Below are 22,756 nucleotides of genomic sequence, written 5' to 3' on the forward strand. Positions count from 1 at the left end.
TCTGGATTCAGTCATTGCAGCGCGTTGCTGACCAGTGGAAAATGGGCAGACGACGTTCGCCTACCCGTCCGAACAAGTTAACACGCCCAGTGATTTGGACGAAAGCTGGTAGCCGGGCATCGGCCACCGTATCCAAATACATTGGTAAATGTATTAAGTTGGACATACTCGGATATTTCTGCTTACATGTTTCCTACACTTTTATTCATATTCGTACAGACTCCTGCATCTACTTTTTCAACTCGGCGTCAGCTATATTCCACAAAATACGCTGTTCGGATCTTAACTCCATAAGCTGCTCATCATCTGAGACAGAGGCCGCCAGCCGTAATTTCTGGTGACTGTTTCAATAATTATGTAGGAAGAACTATCTACGTTGTTCCGGCCCGTGTGCGTGAAACAAATACTGCATATGTCGCCTAGTAGCTCGCTGCTGTTGGACTTCCCGCATTCTTCCAGCCAAGCAAACAGCTGCGACAGATTTAGATATGGGTGAAACTTATTTTAGAGATCTGATCAGAACTGGTCAGCCACTGGAATCAACTAGTTCTTTCTCATGACTCATCACTTTCACATAAGTGAAAGGAAGGCACATCTCCTTTTTGATTCAGGTCACTAAACCTGTATTTTTATCTGGTTTGATCATAGTCCTTTAGAATTGACATTGGAGCAATAATTTTGTTACGTCCCTATTAATTTTTTCTCACTAGTTTTAAACATCGTCTGGTGTAAAAGTTAAAAATATTGCAACAAAATACTAAATATTTGCCAAGTGATTCTCGTTATATTTTGGTATTTTAATTAGGAAAAATACAGTATAACATTTATAACTATAATTAGTGTTCCTGCTGTTATTGTCAGTATTACCATATGTATCCAAAAACGAATTTATAAATAAAATCTGACCCTATTTAGTTGGTCTTTCCTTAGTGGATATTTGTCCTGCTTCTGAAAATATTCGTTAAGGGGCACTGATGATGCTGTGATGCATAACACTTTCAGAACAAATTGATACAGCGTTGGTCACTGCAATTGTCTCATCAGTTTTAGGGATCGCTGTTTCTAGGCAAATATCCCTCTACTAAATATTTGTCCAAGTCGCAAATTGTCGCACATTGCACGTGGTGACTTGCTTCAAGCTGACCAATAGTTTCACCAAACTTCTTCCAGGTTGCTCAGGTATTACAGTGGTAAATGGTTCATAAATGAGCTGTGTTCTTGTTGAACAACCAATGCTTACATTTCTGCTATTGCCTTCATATAGCAATCTTGAAAAATTTTGTGCTGAAAATCCTTGTTGGAATCGGAGGTCAACTAACGTTGCCTGACCAATTCGTTCCTGGAGATAACCCCCAAAACGCTCAGATAACCCCCCTGCAGGTCTGGGGGTTAGAATAGGCCCTCAGTATTCGTGTCTGTCGTAAGAGGCGACTAAAAGGAGTCTCACACGTTTCAGCCTTTATGTGATGGTCCTATGTAGGGTTTGACCTCTGTACTTCCAAATGTTGCTGAAGAGAGCCATTTCGGGAAAGATGCCTTACATGGTGCATGCATCCACATGTCATATTTGGCTGCCCGTTGTACCCGTTCTCTCAATGTCCTCCGTGTTCTCAGTGGTATGTCGTGGGGAGCGGATCGAACCGTCCTACTTCGCCTCTATCGGTCGATCGTCCGCTCCAAGCTGGATTATGGGAGCTTCGTATACTCCTCTGCACGGCCATCCATCTTACGCCGCCTCAACTCCATACAACATCGGGGTTTACGACTTGCGATCGGAGCGTTTTATACTAGTCCCGTCGAGAGTCTTCATGCTGACGCTGGTGAGTTGCCGCTCACCTACCGGCGCGATATACTGCTTTGTCGGTATGCTTGTCGGCTACTGGCGATGCCCGACCACCCGTCTTATCGTTCCTTTTTTGATGACTCTCTAGACAGTCAATACGGGTTGTATGTCTCTGCCCTGCTACCCCCTGGAGTTCGGTTTCGTCGCCTCCTTAAACACCTTAATTTTTCACTCCCAGCAACCTTTCGAGTGGGCGAGAGCCACACGCCACCTTGGCTCCAGGCTCAGGTTCGCGTCCACCTTGACCTCTGCTCGCTCCCGAAGGAGGTTACCCCCAGTTCAGTCTACCACTCCCGTTTTATCGAACTTCGTTCGAAGTTCATTAATATGACCTTCATTTATACAGATGGCTCTAAGTCCAATGACGGGGTCGGGTGTTCTTTTATTGTCGGGGCACAAAGTTTCAAATACCGGCTCCATGCCTCTGTTCGGTCTTCACAGCTGAGCTCTTTGCCATCTACCAGGCTGTTCTGTACATCTGCCGCCACCGACATTCTGCATATGTCATCTGCTCCGATTCCCTGAGCGCTATCCAGAGCCTCAGTGATCCGTACCCGGTTCACCCTTTCGTGCACCGGATCCAACGCTCTCTTCAGCAGCTGGTGGACGTCGGTTCTCCGGTTAGCTTTATGTGGGTTCCGGGCCATGTCAGTCTCCCTGGGAACGAAGCTGCAGATGCCGCGGCCAAGGCTGCGGTCCTCCAGCCTCGGACAGCTTCTTGTTGTGTCCCTTCGTCAGATTGTAGCAGGGTACTTTGTCGGCGAATTTTATCGCAGTGGCACGCCGATTGGGCTGCACTTACAGACAACAAACTTAGGGCCCTGAAACCTCTTCCCGTGGCTTGGACGTCCTCCTCACGCCCTTCTCGGCGGGAGGAGGTCGTTTTGGCCCGGTTACGAATTGGCCACTGCCGGTTCAGCCATCGCCATCTGCTGACGGCTGCGCCGGCGCCGTTCTGCCCCTGTGGGCACTTGCTGACGGTCCGCCACGTTTTAACAGTCTGTCCGGATTTTAACACCCTGCGTCTTGATCTTGGCCTGCCATGTACTGTAGAAGCCATTTTAGCGGATGACCCACGAGCAGCTGCTCGCGTTCTTCATTTTATCAATTTGACAACCCTCTCAAAGGACATTTGATTCTGCTGTTTTCCTTTTTTAATCCTCTGCCTGTCAGTCTGTCTTTTATCGTGTTTTCCGTTTCGTTGCTGTTTTAAACTTGTGACTCGCGGTGCATTCCTCACGTAGTCTGGGCGCTAATGACCGTTGAAGTTGTGCGCCCAAAAACCACAAAAAAAAAAATTACATGGTGCATAATGTCCATCATGCATTGAGATCTTTAGCCCACATTCTTGTCGTAACATCTGTCTCTTGGGCGAGGATGCATTCCTGGGTGCAGTTTCTGCCATCTGCTATGCTGTGTCGCTTTCTGCACTGACGACTGTGAACTTCTTTGCACCTCATATCCAGCATGGTAGTCAGCCCATTGTGGTGGGGTCGCCATGTACCCCATTGGTTTTAGCCCCCTGACAACACAGGGGTCGCTCTGGTGATGGCTGTGCCATTAACTCCCCACCTATGCCAAGGAGTAGATGCCCATCACCCTGGGGCTTCGGGATCCCCGGCAATGGCCACCCTGCCAGGTACCCCTTGCTGTGTCTGGGTGGCGCCCATGGGGAGGGACCTTGGTTGGATGGCATCAGGGTGGATGACACGCAATGAAGTGAAGTGTGGCACATGTTCTCTTGCTGGTTGCCAGCTGCCAGCAGTCTCTAAGTGCTCCAGGGCTCAATTTAATGCAAACACATACTACCCCAACTCGTTTCCCTCTCTGCCCACACCATGGAAGGAACGAAAGGCTAAGAATGACGGCGAAGCTTACTCACCCCACTACCTAGTATGTAAGAGTGATGATGGGGAATCCTTTGTGTCAATGAAGCCTCAGTTCTTTGTAGAGAATTAGAGGACCAGTTTGTCCAAAATGCGCTCTGGATAAGTATTGATAAAAATGGCATCCTCTGCCCAGTCACGGGCATTACTCGCTTGTGACAAGTTGGGGGATGTTTGTTACTGTCATGCCTCATGAGTTTAAGTATGGTCCAGGGTATTATATTCCACAGGGACCATCTTTTGTAGTCTGATTACGAGCTGCACGCAAATTTAGAATGGCGAGGTGTTCATTTCATCCCACGCGTTCATCGGGATCTGAGGGATAATCAGGTTGCCACCGGTGCCTTCACCTTGGGCTTAAAGGGTGATGCATAGCCTGAGAAGGTCAAGGTAATTGTCCACCAGTGTGATGTCCCTATATCTCTCTCCGATGCAGTGCTTTAAGTACTGGAAGTTTGGCTGTATGTCTTCCCACTGTACTTCCAGCCTCACATGTAGAGATTGTGGATGCTCATCACATACCAATACTTCATGGTATCCACCTCCGATCTGTGTAAGTTGTGGAGTGCATTATTCACCATGCTCGCCAGACTGCAGGATTTTACAGAAAGAGCGGAAAATCATGGAATATAAGACCCTGGACCGACTGATGTACACTGAGGCTAAGAGGAAATATAAGAAACTCCATCCTGTGTGAATGACCTCCTCTTAGGCCTCCACTAAAACAGTGATAGCCCCCATCAGTTCAGCGCATTCCAGTCGGCTACCTGATCCATAAGACTACACCTGCCCCCTTGGCCATGGGGGGGGGGGGGGACTCTACCCTCCCAGATGCTCTTGTCTTTGGGAGCAACACCCCCTCCCACCCATTAGGGACGTCTGTCCCCATTTCTGAGCCAGAGAATGTTCAAACCTCTTCCCCTCCTCTTGCTCAGAAGGGGTCCCTTGGGTCCCTCCCTTCCCACGTTTCCACCTTGGGAAGGATGACGCCTGGCAGCGGTGTAAGTGCCCACAAGCAGCTGGTCATAGGGTTTCACAATTCCCAGTCTGAGACTGAATCAGTGAAGCCTTCCCAACCAGTGAAACCCAAGGAGCAGTGAAAAAAGTCAAAGAAGACCACTTAGGCCAAGGAACTTGCGGTGGCGCCAACCCCACCACAACCTAAAAGCTCTGTCTGAGGATGGGGTGGAGATTCTGGCATCTGCTGAGAACCTAGATCTCGTCGAACCCTCAGACACTGTGGAAGTCGATTGCACAGGTATTGTCAGTGGCAGCATGTGATCCAGCGATGTAATTTGCCTCCTTGGTCCCTTCACACCTTTTTCAGCATGCAGAACGCGTACGATACACATGGCGGCATCACATCCTCACCACGCTTCATGGGTGAGGTCTTAGAGGCCTGCTCCCTCTTTTTATTCAAAATTTTCTGTCGCTTTATTCCTTCTCGCATGCAAGTTCTTTCCTCCCATAGTTCCTCTGGAGTTCAGGAGAATGGGGTTCTGCAAGTCTGTCTAGAGCGCCTGCCCCCTTTTTAGTTGCTATTAATGGGCTAGCTGCAGCTGTGGGAATGCCCATATCAGCTTCTTTGTATGCCGATGACTTTGGCCTGCATTATAGCTCCACTGGCACTGTGGTTGCTGAACAGTGGCTACAGCGCACAGTCTTGGGCCATCACACACAACTTCCAGTTCTCGGCTTCCAAGACCTGTCATGCATTTCTTCCGGCATCACACTGTTCACCATGAGTCATGGCTTAATCTTGACAGCGAACCTCTTTCCATGGTGGAGACACGTTGGTTTTTGGGCTTGCTTTTTGATGCCTGGTTGACTTGGCTCCCTCATATTTGGCAGCTGAAGCAAACGCTGTGGCTCCATCTTAACTTTTAATTGCTCAAGTCACAACAGCAAGGGTGCCGATCGGTCTACCCTTGAAAGACTGTATCGGGCATTGATTCAGTCCTATCTAGATTATGGGATCCTGGCTTCTGGTTCAGCATTGCCTTCTGTGTTGCGGTTACTTGACCCCATACTTCACTGCAGGATCAGACTCGCAACTGGAGCATTCTGCACAAGCCCTGTAAACAGCATACTTGCGGAGGATGGTGTCCCTCCATTGTGGATCTGCGCCAAAGACTACTGCCTGCTTATGCTGCACATTGTTGTAGCTTGCACGGACATTCAAATTACTGTCTGCTGTTCCCCCAACTCGGTCGTCCATCTTCCAGAATGGTGGCACCATTCTGGGCCCATATACTTTGGTACCGTGTGCCGCGGAATTTGAATGCCGGCCAGATGTCATGGACATGGAAGACTCCTACGGGTCTCTGCACCATCGCAATGTAAGCTGTGGTGGCTCATGCTTCCTGGCCTGCATTTAGTGTGAGGGTGCCACAGTGGAACACATGGTTCCAGCGACCAATAGCGGCGCCCCCGGCAGTATTAAAGCGCCTGCATCTCGCTCAGCCAGTGAGTCTAATCGTCGTCTCGACAACAGACAGCATGTTTATCGTTCTTAGTTTTCATTACTAGTGGACATCTTGAATTCGTTTGGTTGTCTGTCACTCCATTGCTTCCTGCATGTTGTCGTCATAAGGTCTCTCCATCTGTCGTTTCGTGTCCGTCATTTCTGTTCGTTTGTTTGTGGGCTCCTCTCCATTTGGTCCCGCCACACTTTCTTGGCCACCCCGCGACCGTTCTGGTCGTGGTCACAACAGGTTACAACATATACATATAGCCTCGTGGTGTGCCCCACCCATACCTTTGGCTGGATTTGTCACAGGGCCCGAAAGACTGTCACTCTTCAGGCCCTCTGCCATCACTTTCTTTAAATCCTTGCTCCGTTTCATCGCTCTGACATGGTCTACACAGACGGTTCGATGGTTGCTGGTCGAGGTGATTATGCTCTTACTCTTGGGATCATTCGGAATAACTCATTGCGTGCTGGCTGCAGTGGTTCCACTTCAGTCACGGTCGCCATCTCACATGCCCTAGAGTATATCTGCTCCTGCTCAGGTGAGTCCTTTATTATCTGTAGTGACGCACTGAGTGGTTTACAAGCTATCGACCAGTGTCCCTCGCTCTCGTCTGGTGATGACTATCCAGGATTTCATCCATACAATTGCCTGTTGCGGCTGCTCCATTGTTATTATGTGATCCCAGGTCATGTCACCATCCTGGATAATGAACGTGTTGACAAGCTGGCCAAACAGGCTGTCAGTGCACCGGCTTCGGAGATTGACCTTTCGGTGTGTGATATCCATTCAGTTTTGTAGCAGAAGGTCCTTCGTACCTGGGGTGATGGTGTATCCTGCCTTCACCCAACAAACTTAGGATCGTCAAGGAGACTACCGGCGTGTGGTGCTCCTCCTTGCGGGCCTCTCACAAGGACTCTGCTGTACTCTGCCGGTTGCAGATGGGCCACACTTGCATGATTCAAGGTTATTTAGTGCGCCACGAGGACCCACCTCTGTTGCTGTGGTCCACATTTCGTTGGACTCCCACCAGGGGGTCCACAACTCTTTTGTGGATACGTGCGTAGTGAGCACGGGCCCCTGAGCTAATGTGGCCTTCCTTCCTTTCCAGGCTGCATACCTACCATTCCCGCATCCTTCCCCATCCCCATCTTCGCCTCCCCCCTCACCTCCACCTCTTTCCGTCCCTTTCTCCCCCTCTGGGAGTATGCTTCGTGCCTACGTCCGTAGACGGATGCTCTAGAATGTGACACATTCTTCGTTTTCTCTGCTTGCAAGTCTTCATCCTTCCTTTGTCCTTCACTTTTCCTTACCTCTTCCCTTTACCCTTTTCTCCACTGAGGCGTTTGAGACCTCTCTCCTTCCCTTTCCTTGTTTTCCCTTTCTCTTTTTTCCTCCCTGTGAGTGTCTGAAGGCCGACCCACGCGTTTCCATGTGTAGCCGGTGACGGGGTAACGCGTAATTCCCCACCCCGGGTAGACAGGTAGGACACGTACATACCCCCTGGTAACGGCCAGGCCCAGGGATGGGTGATTACCCGAGCTGATACCTTCCGAAAATGCCGATTGGTCCCTCCGTCCGTTTCTTGGGAGGTGTGACCTGAGGTGTGAACAATCACCTAAGGTGGGAAGCCCTCAGAGGGCCCCCACAAGGGAGGAGAGCGCCATTGGAGACGCCGGTAATCATGGGGGATACTTCTGCTATGGTTTCCTCACCTTCCACTATGTCTGCAAACAAGTGTAAGTTCACTGAGTCTCAGCCACTGACAGTTCTTCCGTCGTTGCCACAGTTCGTTGTTTTTCGGTCTGACGAAAGTCACGACTTCTCCATGGTCAACCCTTTCATGATTTAGAAAGGTGTCGACGCAATTGCAGGTCCTGTAAAATCTTGTTCCAGATTACAGAATGGCACCTTGTTGTTAGAAACAGTCAGTGCCGTCCAGGCACAAATATTGCTGCGTAATTCACTGCTCCACACCTTCCCTGTCCGGGTGGAAGCGCATCGCACTTTAAATTCCTCATGTGGAGTTGTTTATACACGCTCCCTCGTCAGATTGTCCAATTAGGAAATTCAACACTACCTGTCTGACCAGTGCGTAACGGCTGTTCGAGTCATGAAAAGGGTTGACAACATTGTTCCAACCTGTACTGTCTTGACATCTGATAGTTCAACTCCAATTGAAAATCGAAGCAGGCTATGAGATAATTTCCGTTCGCCCTTACGTCCCAAACCCTACGCATTGCTATCGGTGTCAGCGGTTCAATCACACCAGCCAGTCCTGTTCCAACCTGGCCAAATGTGTTACGTGTGGCAAGGATGCCCATGAGGGTGCTTGTCCACCTCCATCCCCTTGTTGCATCAACAGTATGGGAGACCACGCTGCTTCCTCTAGAGATTGCCCCATTTTTATAGACGAAAAGCTCATACATGAAATCAGTGAAGGAAAAGGTGTCGACCTTTGCTGCTCGAAAATTATTCGCCAGTCGAAAGCCCACTGTGCCTCGGACAGGAAAATACAGCACTGCCCTTGGCTCTCCTCGACCAACAAAGGAGGTGGCCATGCTGACTTGTGATCTGACCTTAAGTGCCACGGTTGTCAGATCGGCCAGCGCAAAGATCGCCCGTTCAACCTCATCACTTTCGCCTGCTCACTCTATGGCTCACCCTTCATCGGGTTCTGCTAAATCTCGAGCCCAAAAGTAAGACACCTGGATTTCCAAAAAAGAGCGTACTCGTGAAGATTTTTTTACGTACCCCAACTTGACAACCATCGGTTCCTCATTCATCTAAACATCCTGTTTCAAAGAAGGCTAATAAGAAACAAAGTTCCTCTCCTTCACTGCCACGGCGTCTCATCTACAGCACCACGTGGTGGTAACCGCCCTGCTGTCTTCTGTGTCGCTGAGGCGCACTGCTGGCGGCCGATCAACTGGCTGATCACTGGTGGCAGGAGCTGCTCCTGAACAACCTATGGATCAGGATCTTCTGTCTTCGGATCTTCTGTCAACGGCTGAATGCCGTTCCACGCTGTTGATCGCAAGATCTGAGCAGTCGTTTACGGCAACCTTGGTCACGTTCCTTCATTTTCTGTTCACCCATGTCCATTATCCACTGGAATATCTGCGGCATTCGAGCCAATCTGGATGAATTGAGGATCCTCTTACGACCCTACTCGCCGGTCATCTTCTGTCTTCAGGAAACAAAGCTGTGTCCCCACGACTGCTTTGTTTTCCCTCATTTTCAGTCAGTCCAATTTGATTTCCCCTCTATTGAAGGCACTCCAGCACATGGAGGACTGATGATTCATCTCCACGATACTCTCCATTGTCACCCAATGCCCTTAAACACTTTCTTCCAAGCAGTCGCTGTCAGTCTTTTCCTTTCTGGATAGACTTTCTCTCTTTGTACTGTATACATTCCATCGTCCACACCAATGGCACGAGCTGATCTCCTTCATGTTCTTGGTCGGCTTCCACCCACCTATTTGCTGGTTGGGGACTTCAATGCCCACCACCCGCTTTGGGGATCTCCACATCCTTGTCAGCGTGGCTCACTGTTAATAGACGTCTTCCACCAAGCGGATCTTGTTTGCCTCAACACTGGGGACCGTACATTTTTGTCTTCCTTCACGACAAATTTCTCTTATTTGGACCTTGCGGTCGGTACTGTTCCGCTAGCTCGGCGCTTCGAATGGTTCGCCCTTGCTGATAAACACTCGAGTGACCACTTTCCATGTGTCCTTCGATTGCAGCCACAACTGCCATATATGCGCCCGAGACGCTGGAAGTTTGCCCAACCCGATTGGACACTTTATTCGTGTCTGACGACATTCGATGACCGTCACTTTCCTAGCGTCGACGATGTCACTCATATTACAGAGGTTATTATTACAGCTGCAGAACGTTCAATACCTCGCACCTCCGAATTGCCCTGGCGCCCCCCAGTTCATTGGTGGAACGAGGCATGCCGTGACGCAATACGTGAGCGGCGACGTGCTCTTCGCATTTTCCGTCACCATCCTACTTTGGCCAACTGTATCCGCTATAAGCAGTTCCGTGCGCGATGCCGTCGCGTCTTCGGCGATAGCAAGAAGGCAAGCTGGGACTTCTTTACTAGCTCATTTAACACCTTCACTCCCTCCTCGGAAGTTTGGAGTCTGATTCGGCGGTTATCTGGTGCGCCTAGTTTCAACCCGGTCTCTGGGCTCACTGTCGCGCATGATACATTAGTGGACCCCGTCGCAATTTCTAACTCATTGGGTCAACACTTCACTGAGATTTCGAGCTCTTCAAATTACCCGCCAGCATTTCTCCCGAAGAAACGTGCAGCGGAAGTGCAACCTCTTGCTTTCTCCTCTCAAAATCGCGAAAGCTATAATACTGTTTTCTCCATGCGGGAACTCGAACATGCACTCTCTCCTTCTCGCTCCTCAGCTCCAGGACCGGATGGTATCCGCATCCAAATGTTGCTGCATTTATCATACCATAGTCTGTGTTACCTCCTTCGCCTTTATAATCGAATTTGGACCGACAGTACTTTTCCCAGACGATGGCGGGAAGCTGTCGTCGTTCCTGTTCCGAAACCTGGAAAGGACAAACATCTCCCCTCTAGCTATCGCCCCATTTCTCTCACGAGTAGTGTATGTAAGGTTTTGGAGCGTATGGTGAATTGCCGTTTAGCTTGGTGGCGGGAGTCCCACAGTCTAACACCTGCCCAATGCGGATTCCGAAAGCATCGTTCTGCAGTTGACCATTTTGTTGCTCTCTCCACTTATATCATGAACAATTTTCTCCGGAAACGCCAAACAGCAGCAATATTTTTTGATCTGGAGAGAGCATACGATACATGTTGGAGGACAGGCATGCTCTGCACACTGTTTTGGGGCTTTCGAGGTCGGCTGCCCCTTTTTCTTCGAATTTATGGCAGAGTGCACATTTATAGTGCGGGTGAACACTACTCTCTCTCGTACTTTCTCCCAAGAAAACGGGATACCCCAGGGCTCCGTGCTAAGTGTTGTACTGTTTGCTATTGCCATAAATCCAATTATGGATTGTCTCCTGCCTGATGTCTCGGGCTCCCTCTTTGTGGACGTTTTTGCGATCTACTCCAGCTCTCAACGGACCAGCCTTCTTGAACGTCGTCTTCAAGGATGTCTCGATTGCCTCCAGTCTTGGAGCACGGAAACCGTTTGTTTTAATTTTTGGCGATGAAAGGAGTTTCTTCCACCCTCCTTACATCTAGGACCTGTCAACCTTCCGATTTCGGATGTCGCTAAATTCTTGGGTCTTCTGTTTGACAGAAAACTGTGCTGGTCCTCCCACGTTTCCTATCTTTCGGCTCGCTGTCTGCGATCGCTCAACACCCTCCTCGTCCTGAATGGTACCTCCTGAGAGCAGACAGTTGTCCTTCTCCGCCTCTATCGCGCCTTAGTGCGCTCGAAATTGGAATATGGAAGCATAGTCTACTCCTCTGCTCGGCCGTCTATTCTTAGGCGTCTCGACTCTATCCACCACCGTGGATTACGTTTAGTGTCTGGAGCCTTTTACACCAGCCCTGTGGAAAGCCTTTATGCTGAGACTGATGAACCTCCGCTGTCCAATCGGCGAGCAGTCCTTCTGAGTTATGCTAGCCATCTGTCTTCCATGCCTGCAAATCCAGCCCATGACATTTTTTCGACGCCTCCTTTGATGTAGGGTATGCAGGCCGCCTCTCCTCCCTACTGCCACTGGGAGTCCGCTTCCGTCAACTGCTACGTTCTCTTTTCTTCCGCTTTCCTAAAACCTTCTTGACAACTTGGGGTACAGCACTGCTTGGCTCCGTCCCCGGATCTGCCTGCTCCGTGACCTTTGTCAATTTCCCAAGGATGGCACCCCTTCACTTGTTTATCGTCGGGCATTTGCTGCTGTCTGTGCACAGATGAAGGAAGCCACATTTATTTACACTGATGGCTCGAAAACATCGTTAGGTATAGGGGTTTGCCTATATTGTTGGCGACACCCCAAATCAATTTCGGCTTCCCGACCAGTGTTCAGTTTATACTGCGGAGCTTTACGCTGTTCTCCAGGCTGTCCACTACATCCGCCGCCGTCAACGGATGCAGTATGTTATCTGTTCAGATTCTCTGAGCTCTCTCCTCAAAGCTCTCTACGCTGTCCACCCTCTGGTCCACCGGATTCAGGACTGCCTCCACTTGCTGCACTTGGGGGCGTCGCTGTGGCGTTCCTCTGGCTCCCAGGACACGTTGGTATCTGTGGAAATGAGGCGGCCGATATAGCAGCCAAGGCTGCGGTCTCTTCTTTGGCCAGCTATTCGCACTGTTCCCTTCGCCGATCTACGGAGTGTTTTATGTCGTGTTATTTTATGGCACGCACATTGGTCGACACTTCCTAATAATAAATTGCAGGACGTGAAAGCTCTTCCCTGTGCTTGGACCTCATCCTCTCTAACGCGTCGTCGGGAGGAGGTAATTTTAACTAGACTCCGGATAGGGCACTGTCTTTTTGGCCATCGACATCTTTTAAGTGGCGATCCTCCCCCACTCTGTCCCCACTGCTCTCAGCCGTGGACGGTAAGACACCTTTTGAGTGCCCCTATTTTACTCCGTTACGCGCCCGTCTACAGCTGTCGCCTGATACGTTCCATTTTAGCAGATGACACGCGCTCAGCTGATCGCGTTCTCGAGTTTATTAGTGCCAGTGAGATGTCAGTCACTTGAAGCTATTTTTGGGGACAACCAACCCCCTTCTATAGTAGTTTTTTAAGCTTTCCTTCTGTTTTTAGTTTCCCCACTTTTTTCAGTTTTGCTCCCATTGCTGCTGGTTTCCAGTTTCGTTTCTTAGCTTTTCCTAAGTCACAGACGGGGTGCTAATAACCGTAGCAGTTTTGCGCCCTAAAACCATAACAAAAAAATTTCGTTGGACCTTCCGCTCTTAACTGTGCTGAGGCAGATGTTCATGCTGCCTGCACTTTTATTGGATGTCGCTGCCATGGCAGGATTAGTTTAGTTTTATTCATGCAGGGGGTTTTTATTGCTCAATCTGTTTCTTTTGTGTTGGGTCTGGCCTTTAGACTAAGGTTTTAGATTGGGGTTTTTAGTGTCTCTCTTCCCCCCCTGCGGGTCCGGGGTAAGAATAGGCCCGAGGTATTCCTGCCTGTCGTACGAGGTGACTAAAAGGAGTTTCAACCGTTTCGGCCTTTCATGTGATGGTCCCCCTTGGGGTCTGACCTACATTTTTCAAAATTCTTCTGAAGTACGAGCCTTTTGGGGAAGGACACCTTACGTGGTGTACCACTGGTCCTAAGTGCTCTAAGACCTTGGCACTCAGTATTGCACCGGCGTTGTACCCATACCCACTATTCCTCCAATTGGGCCTAAACGCCTGATGGGTTGTCCAAGTTACGCCCATAGCGCATCTCCATCTGCCCCAGCGATCATGATGGACTTTCCATGGCACCAGAAATCCAGCACGGTAGCCAGCCCGTTGTGGTGGGGTCGTCATGTACCCTCTAGGTTGTAGCCCCCTGACAACACAGGGATCGTACTGCCGATACCTGAGCTGCACCCTCCCCACGTCGGCCAAGGAGTAGATGCCCGTCTCCTTGGGGCATCAGGACTCCCGGCAATGGTCATCCTGCCAGGTGGCTCTTGCTGCGGCTGGGTGGCGCCCGTGGGGAGAGCCCCTGGTCGGAGTGGGTGGTATCGGGGCGGACGTTTCGCAGATGAAACGTCAACACGTATAGGGTCGCTCTGCGGCAGAGTCTTTCAAAAGAAAAGGTACTGTTTCAAGTCCTGGTTCTCCTGCCCTTTCCCCCTTGGCCACTCCATGGGAGGAGGGACAGGCCCGCCGGCTTGGGGCGAAGTACTTCCCCCGCTATTTGGTCTGTTCTCGAACCGATGGGGGGACATTCGCCACCTCCAAGCCCATGTTCTTTGTTCAGCACATTGAGGACGTCTTTGGGGAAATCGAGGCTCTCAGCAAGATGCGTTCAGGGTCTGTTCTTATCAAGACCACCTCCGCCACACAGTCGGCGGCGCTCCAGGCGTGCGACCGCCTAGGGGGATCCCAGTATCCATTGTCCCACATCTGGCACTAAATAGGACGCAGGGGGTGATTTTTCATCGTGACCTCCTGCTACAATCTGATGAGGAGCTCAGGGCCAACCTGGAGCGCCGAGGCGTGCATTTCGTCCGGCGAGTCCAGCGCGGCCCCAAAGACCGTCGCATTGACACTGGGGCCTTTATCCTCGCCTTCGAGGGGGACGTTCTCCCGGAGAAGGTAAAGGTGATGTGCTACCGGTGTGACGTGCGACCCTACGTCCCGCCTCCTATGCGATGTTTTAGGTGTTTGCGTTTTGGGCACATGTCGTCACGGTGTGAGGCTGAGCCCCTTTGTGGCGATTGTGGCCGCCCTCTTCGTGAGGAACATACATGCACCCCACCACCTCGGTGCATTAATTGTCCTGGCGTCCACTCGCCTAGATCCTCAGACTATCCTGCCTATCATAAGGAGAAGAAGATACAAGAAATCAAAACTTTGGATCGGCTCTCCTATACTGAGGCCAAGAAGTAGTATGACCGTCTCCATCCCGTGCCATTGACTACTTCTTTTGCCTCAGTTGTGTCCACTCCTTCCGCGGTATCCTCACCCCTATCCTGTCCCCCCTACGCCTCCTCCGCCCATCAGGGGGCTCCGCCTCCGCCTCTCAAATCCCTCCCTTCCAAATCCTCCTCCCCGTGGCCCCCACCCCCTCTGCCCCAGGGGCCACCCTTCCTCCTCCTCCTCCTCCTCCTCCCCCCACGCCACCTGAGAAGCGTTCCTCTTCTCAGGCGTCCATCGGGGAAACGTCCCGGACCCCAGCTTCTGAGGTCCGGCGTTCCAAAACGGACCCCGCGCGTGAGGACCTTCTTCGGGTCCAGCCCACCATCCCTGTGCCTCCTCGGCCTTCCAAGAAGGCCTCCAAGAAGAAATCTCTATCCCCCTCTCCACCCCGGCGCGTTTCGTCTGACGCTCTGTGAGTCGCTGCTCCCGGCCGTCCTCAGTTTCACCGGGGCGCTCTGCTGCCAGACGCTCCGCCGGCCTTTCGTCGGCAAATGATGCGGCCCCTCCTACACAAGCAGGGACAGCGGCCGCAGCTGGCGACGACTCAATGGAACAGGATCCGCCTCCCGCCGGTTGTAGCGTTGTTCCCTCGAAACCTGGCCTTCCGCGGCCGTCGAGGTGACCTGCTCTTCCCCCGTTTCGTTCCCTTTTTTTGACTAGCGATGGCGTTGTTTCATTGGAACATAAGAGGTATTCGATCTAATCGGGAGGAATTACAACTGCTCCTCCGCCTGCACTGTCCGCTCGTCCTTGGTCTCCAGGAAACCAAGTTGCGCCCGACTGACCTTATTGCCTTTACCCACTATACCTCGGAGCGGTATGACCTCACCCCTGGGGACGGTGCCCCGGCACATGGTGGGGTCATGTTGCTCATTCGGGACGATGTCTACTACCATCCCATCCCATTGACCACCCCACTCCAAGCAATAGCTGTCCGCATTACTCTTTCTGCTTTTACTTTTTCAGTTTGTACCATCTACACTAGACCGTCATCTGTTGTTAGTCGGGCTGACATGATGCACCTGATCGTTCAGCTCCCCCCGCCGTTCTTATTGTTTGGCGACTTCAATGCCCATCATCCCCTTTGGGGCTCTCCTGCATCCTGTCAACGAGGCTCACTCTTGGCGGATGTCTTCAACCATCTCAATCTTGTCTGCCTCAATACCGGCGCCCCGACCTTCCTCTCGGACTCCGCTCATACCTACTCCCACTTGGACCTCTCGATCTGTTCTACCACTCTTGCCCGTCGGTTCGAGTGGTATGTCCTTTCTGACACCTATTCGAGCGACCACTTCCCCTGTGTCGTTCGTCTCCTGCACCACACCCCATCCCCCCGTCCTTCGAGCTGGAACATACGGAAAGCTGACTGGAGACTTTACTCCTCCCTGGCGACCTTTCCGGACCACGATTTTCCCAGTTGTGACAGTCAGGTCGAATACCTCACGGCTGTTATCATCGACGCTGCCAAACGTTCCATTCCTCGTACTACTACTTCTTCACGTCGCGTTTCTGTCCCCTGGTGGAACGAGGCTTGTAGGGACGCTATCCGCGCTCGACGACGTGCTTTACGCACCTTTCGCCGCCATCCTACGTTGGCGAATTGTATTGAATACAAACGACTCCGAGCGCAATGCCGTCGAGTTATCAAAGACAGCAAAAAAGCTTGTTGGGCCTCTTTCACAAGCTCCTTTAACAGTTTTACTCCCTCTTCCGTCGTTTGGGGTAGCCTGCGCCGGCTGTCGGGCATTAAGGCCCACTCCTCGGTACCTGGCCTGACCTCCGGTAATGAGGTCCTTGTTGATCCTGTGGCTGTCTCCAACGCCTTTGGCCGCTTTTTCGCGGAGGTTTCAAGCTCCGCCCATTACCATCCTGCCTTCCTTCCCAGGAAAGAGGCAGAAGAGGCGCGGCGACCTTCCTTCCACTCGCTGAATCTGGAAACTTATAATGCCCCCTTTACTATGCGGGAACTCGAACGTGCGCTTGCACTGTCCCGGTCCTCTGCTCCGGGGCCAGATGCCATTCACGTTCAGATGCTGGCACACCTTTCTCCGGCGGGCAAAAGCTTCCTTCTTCGTACCTACAATCGCGTCTGGACTGAAGGTCAAGTCCCCATGCGTTGGCGTGACGCCGTTGTTGTTCCTATACCCAAACCCGGGAAGGATAGACACCTTCCTTCTAGTTACCGCCCCATTTCTCTTACGAGCTGTGTGTGTAAGGTGATGGAGCGCATGGTTAATGCTCGGTTAGTCTGGATTCTTGAATCTCGACGGCTACTTGCTAATGTCCAATGCGGCTTTCGTCGCCGCCGCTCCGCTGTTGACCACCTTGTGACCTTGTCGACATTCATCATGAACAACTTTTTGCGAAGGCGCCAAACGGTAGCCGTGTTCTTCGACTTGGAGAAGGCTTATGATACCTGTTGGAGAGGAGGTATCCTCCGCACTATGCACAGGTGGGGCCTACGCGGTCGCCTGCCTCTTTTTATTGATTCCTTTTTAACGGATCGAACGTTTAGGGTACGTGTGGGTTCCGTATTGTCCGACGTCTTCCTCCAGGAGAACGGAGTGCCTCAGGGCTCCGTCTTGAGCGTAGCCCTTTTTGCCATCGCGATCAATTCAATTATGGATTGCATTCCACCTAATGTCTCAGGCTCTCTCTTTGTCGATGACTTCGCGATCTACTGCAGTGCCCAGAGAACATGCCTCCTGGAGCGCTGCCTCCAGCGTTGTCTCGACAGCCTCTACTCATGGAGCGTGGCAAATAGCTTCCGGTTCTCTGAAGAGAAGACGGTTTGTATAAACTTTTGGCGGTATAAAGCGTTCCTTCCGCCATCCTTACATCTCGGTCCTGTTGTTCTGCCATTCGTGGAAACAACTAAGTTTCTAGGGCTCACGTTGGACAGGAAACTGTGTTGGTCTCCCCACATGTCACTTATTTGGCGGTCCGATGTACACGTTCCCTTAATGTCAGAGTTCTTAGCGGTTCATCTTGGGGAGCGGATCGCACTGTCCTACTTCGCTTGTATCGGTCCATAGTCCGATCGAAGCTGGATTATGGGAGCTTCGTCTACTCGTCCGCTCGGCCATCCCTCTTACGCCGGCTCAACTCCATCCACCATCGGGGGATACGTCTTGCGACCGGAGCCTTCTACACTAGTCCTGTCGAGAGTCTTTATGCTGAAGCTGCCGAGTTACCATTGACCTACCGGCGCGACGTACTGCTGTGTCGGTATGCCTGCCGGCTGTTGTCTATGCCCGACCACCCCTCTTACAAGTCCTTCTTCGCCGATTCTCTCGATCGTCAGTACGGGTTGTATGTGTCTGCCCTGCTGCCCCCCGGAGTCCGCTTCCGTCGCTTGCTTCGACAATTGGATTTTGCCCTCCCTACCACCTCAGAGAGGGTGAGAGCCCGACACCACCTTGGCTCCAGGCTCCGGTTCATATTTATCTCGACCTCAGCTCACTCCCGAAGGAGGGTACTCCGGCTGCAGTGTATTGCTCACGGTTTGTCGAACTTCGTGCTGGACTTGCCGGACACACCTTTATTGACACCGATGGCTCCAAAACTGACGATGGTGTCGGCTGTGCCTTTGTCGTCGGGGCCGCCAACTTTAAATACCGGCTCCTCGACCAATGTTCCAGCTTTACGGCCGAGCTTTTTGCTCTCCATCAGGCCGTTCAGTATGCCCGCCGCCACCGCCATTCATCGTATGTACTCTGCTCTGACTCACTCAGTGCTCTTCAGAGCCTTGGAGCTCCCTATCCGGTCCATCCCTTGATTCAACAGATACAGCAGTCCCTCCATTCTTTCGCTGATAATGGTGGTTCTGTCAGCTTTCTGTGGGTCCCCGGACATGTAGGAGTGCCTGGGAATGAGGCTGCGGATGCTGCAGCCAAGGCTGCAGTCCTCCTGCCTCGGCCAGCCTCCCATTGTGTCCCGTCATCCGACGTTCGGGGGATGTATGCAAGAGGCTTGTGTCGTTGTGGTGGGATGCTTGGTCATCCCTCCAAGGAAACAAGCTCCGGGCAGTAAAACCGCTCCCAACTCCTTGGGCAACATCCTTCCGACCATCTCGGCGCGAGGAGGTCCTTCTGACCAGGCTGCGGATTGGGCATTGCCGGTTTAGCCACTGCTACCTGCTCTCCGGTGACCCAGCCCTGCAGTGCCCTTGTGGACAGGCCTTAACAGTGCGCCATGTTTTATTGTCGTGTCCCCGTTTTAGTCAATTTCGTGTTGTCCTGTCCCTGCCATCTACTTTACCGGATGTTTTAGCTGATGACACTCGAGCAGCTGCTCGTGTTCTGCGTTTTATAACTTTGACTGGCTTGTCCAAAGACATCTAACCTTTTTACTTATTTTATCTGCATCTTTGTCAGGTCTTTCTGGTGTCCCCCTCTCCCCTTGAGTTTTACTAGATTACATGTGCTGTAACGGTGGCTGGGCGCTAATGACCTCAGTAGTTGAGCGCCCTTAAACCCAATCCAAAAAAAAAAAAGCTACTGGCCTGCCAGTTTCGCCGATACGGACATCTCCAAACGAGCAGAGGCACTCAGCATGCACGTGCAGTATGCAAAGTATCTTCTGTTCCCTGATGGAGCAAAGCACACCCTGCGTCTTGAGGTTCCTGAGGAAGGCGGGCTGGACACCAACGGGTCGAAAATGTTCGCCGCTGAACGGACTGGCCCTCTACACGCGCTGTAGCCGCGCGGCTGGCTGCAGTCCATCCGTAACCTGCTTATCTTTAGACATAAGTCTTCTGGGTTTGGTACCGCGTCATAATGTAAAAACTACTGCTGCTATAGAGAAACCGACGTTTTGGCCACGATTGCAGCGGCCTTCTTCTGGGTCTAGTTCTGAGCATCACGTGCTGTGCACGGATAGAGAATGGATGAGTGCTGGACAACAAAAACCAGTAGGTCTAGAAGGCCACTGTAACAGTTGCAGAAAAAAAGTCGGCGAAAAAAAGTCAGAATATGACGCGGACCCACAACCACAAAGCTTTCGTGTCAACTGAAGGGCGCGGTAGAAGCTACACGATCGTTTATTAACTAATGTACCTTCACCAAACTATGAACTTTATACTGCTAACCAATTATCGTTTGTTACACAGGTACGAAAGCGTTGCCAGACAATTACCGTTCGTTTCTGATTCAAAAGTTCTGAACTCGAACAAATTTAGGGCTTGCAGCCGGTCGTCGTTAAATTCATCTCCCCATATTGCTACTGGGCACTTGCTAGTTACCTTCAGTTGAGCCGTCGGATACTGACGAAGGGCTGCTCTGTTCCGCGCTGCTAGTAGTCAGCGCATGCGTTGGAATGATCACAAACGGACCATATTTCCTGGCGGAAGCGCCCACTGGTAGAATCGCGGAGTTTGTCCTGAGTTACCGCTTGCCGCGGCCGCTGGCGGACTGTCGTCTTATATTGGAACTATTCGTGGAGGTGAGGGGTTCCACGCACTGCCCAGTGGGTAGCAAATATCGCAGTTCATCAGATTTTCCGCCAGGCGTATTTCCACGGATTCTTTAATAACTGAGATAGAAAAATATGTTGCTATGCTCAGAATCTTCGTTCACCATTGAAATGGTGTCACAAAATAGTGGGCTAAGATGTTTCAAACAGAACGAACAAGTCATCCTTCACTGATCCCGAAGGTCTACAGTCTTAGCTGATGGACGAAAAATCACTTTCACCTTACATTTAGAGGAGTCCTGCTATTTTAAACGAAATGTTGGGCGCGAAAGGAATTCAAAGTAAAGATTTAGCCGGCGTGCTCTTTGTCCACTTCATGGTTATTGGTGTCTGACAGTGCCCTGTTCAGCTGCTGGGTGGAATAGCCATTTCTCCTAAAAACTCGTTAGGTTGGCACGCTCTTTCGGCATACTATGAGACGGCGCTAGCTCTGTGTGTGTGTGTGTGTGTGTGTGTGTGTGTGTGTGTGTGTGTGTGTGTGTGAAGCACGCTCATAGTTTGCTACAGGTGATAACTCGACGTTTGTAAATGCGTCAGTATGAGTGGGCTTGCGATAAGCTGAATGTCCCAGAGAGCCATCATTCTTTCGTCTAACAGACATCTACGAAAGGCGGACAACCATCTTCCTCTACATCCATACTTAACCAAGTATTACGAATGAAGTTCCGATGGTGCTGAAAGTGCATAAATTTTCTGCATGAGGCCACCCTATGAAAGTATCGCCCACATATCTCCAAAATACAGTTGGTTTAAGGGCAACTGATTAAAGCCCTCTCCCTTCAAAATCCTCCATAGAAAGGTTGGCCACCAAGGAGGACATAGGGCTGCTCATGGCGACGCCGTCGGTATGGTAAAAATATTCTGGGTCGAGGACAGAGCATGCTGAAACAGAAGTGATGTCAACCTAAAACGTTTCCTCTCTTAGTGCCAAAGAACATGCGAGAGGGACCTCTGTAAAATAACAGCATCCAAACTAACCAAACTATGAGAACGGCTTAAAGTGCGCAGAGTCTGTTGATAAAATCAGCTGAGTTGCAGATGTGATGTGACCATTTTCCCACCAAGGGTCTCAGCATATGAGATTATGGCTAAATATATTTAGTGGTTCCAATGTTGCTAACTATCAGATGTAATGGAACACTTCGTTTGTTAACTTTGGAAAGGCCATACTCTCTTGGTGGTACACAACCATGGGGACTTAAGCTTCTGATGGGGTGAGGTAAGCAGCCATTTAGTAGTGCAGAAGTTTACCATTGAACACGTCCTGTAGGATCATAATCAGTTCTATAGGTAGTTACTAAGCACGCCATACACACAAACAGCTGACAAAACGGTTGCATAACATTTACTAGGCTTCAGTACCTCATGAGTCCCCCAAACGTAGGGGACATCGGTCCCCTCCCTGCTGCCAGAAAAGAAACAGCCACCTCTTGCTCATCTTGTGCGGAATGGGTCCGTTGAGGCCCTCTCGCAACGTCCCCACTAATGCCATGGTGGACACTCGCCAGTGGCTCAAGGAGTCAAAAGCTGCTGGACAAAGAGCTTCTAGGTCTTCATCTATGGCTGAAGCTGCTTTCGAGAAATCTTCCCAGCAAGCCTCTAAAGAGAAGTGAGAGCAAGCACAGTAAGTAGTCTGCTAAGAAACAGGACCTGCTGATTGCCTCAACACTGCCACTCCCTATCACCCACTTGCGCGTCTGGAGGTTACAATATGCCTGAGGTATTCCTGCCTTTGCTGCAGCTGGGTGGCGCCCGAAGGGAGGGCCCCTAGTCAGTCGGTGGCATCAGGATGGATGACGCTCCATGAAGTGTAATACATCATCTCTTACTGGTGGTCTGCTGCCAGGCAGTCTAGCATTAATGCTAAGACATATGACTCATGTTTCAAATGCTGGAAGTTGGGCTATGTCTCTCCCCACTGTATTTCCAGCCCAACCTGTCGAGATTGTGGATGTCCACTGCATCCCAATACTCTATGGGTCCCACCTCCCATCTATGTCAACTGCGGAGAGCGTCATTCACCTTGCATGCTGGACTGTATGACTTTACAGAAAGAGTGGAATATTACCCTGGACCGTAAGGCCTACACTGAGGCTGAGGAAATTTGAGCACCTACATCCTATAGCTATGATCTCCTCATATGCTGCCGCTACGAGAACAGTTATTGCCCCATCCGTTCCTCGAATTTCTGTTGCCTCTCAGAATTGGGAGACTACACCTGCCCCCATCCATGGTGGGGCACTTCCTTCCCTGTTGCTTCCGTACCACCTACTTCATGAGCAACACCCCCAACCATTGAGGATTTCAGTCCCCCCCTTCCGAGCAAGAGAAGTGTAAGGCTTGTTCAGCTCCTCTCACTAGGAAGGGGTGTCTTAGGTCACTTCCTTGCCAGGTTTCTGCAAGTGGGAAAGATGAAACCTGCCAGCAGCTGAAGAGCCCAAAATCAGCCAGTCGTAGGGCTTCACGAGCATCCTAAGTCCAGGA

The 22,756-nt window shown here is 51.0% G+C and overlaps 2 protein-coding genes across 7 annotated transcripts in view; one reads left to right on the top strand and one right to left on the bottom strand.

Moving 5' to 3' along the window:
* The window catches only part of LOC126210497 (uncharacterized), a 502,330-nt gene that overhangs the window by 347,204 nt on the left and 132,370 nt on the right, over positions 1–22,756 (bottom strand). The gene's annotated exons all lie outside the window — the stretch shown is intronic.
* LOC126210495 (uncharacterized) overlaps positions 1–22,756 on the top strand; it is a 467,621-nt gene that overhangs the window by 157,698 nt on the left and 287,167 nt on the right. The window lies entirely within an intron of this gene.

This window comes from Schistocerca nitens, chromosome 10 (assembly GCF_023898315.1).
Source record: "Schistocerca nitens isolate TAMUIC-IGC-003100 chromosome 10, iqSchNite1.1, whole genome shotgun sequence".
NCBI classification, from domain to species: domain Eukaryota; kingdom Metazoa; phylum Arthropoda; class Insecta; order Orthoptera; family Acrididae; genus Schistocerca; species Schistocerca nitens.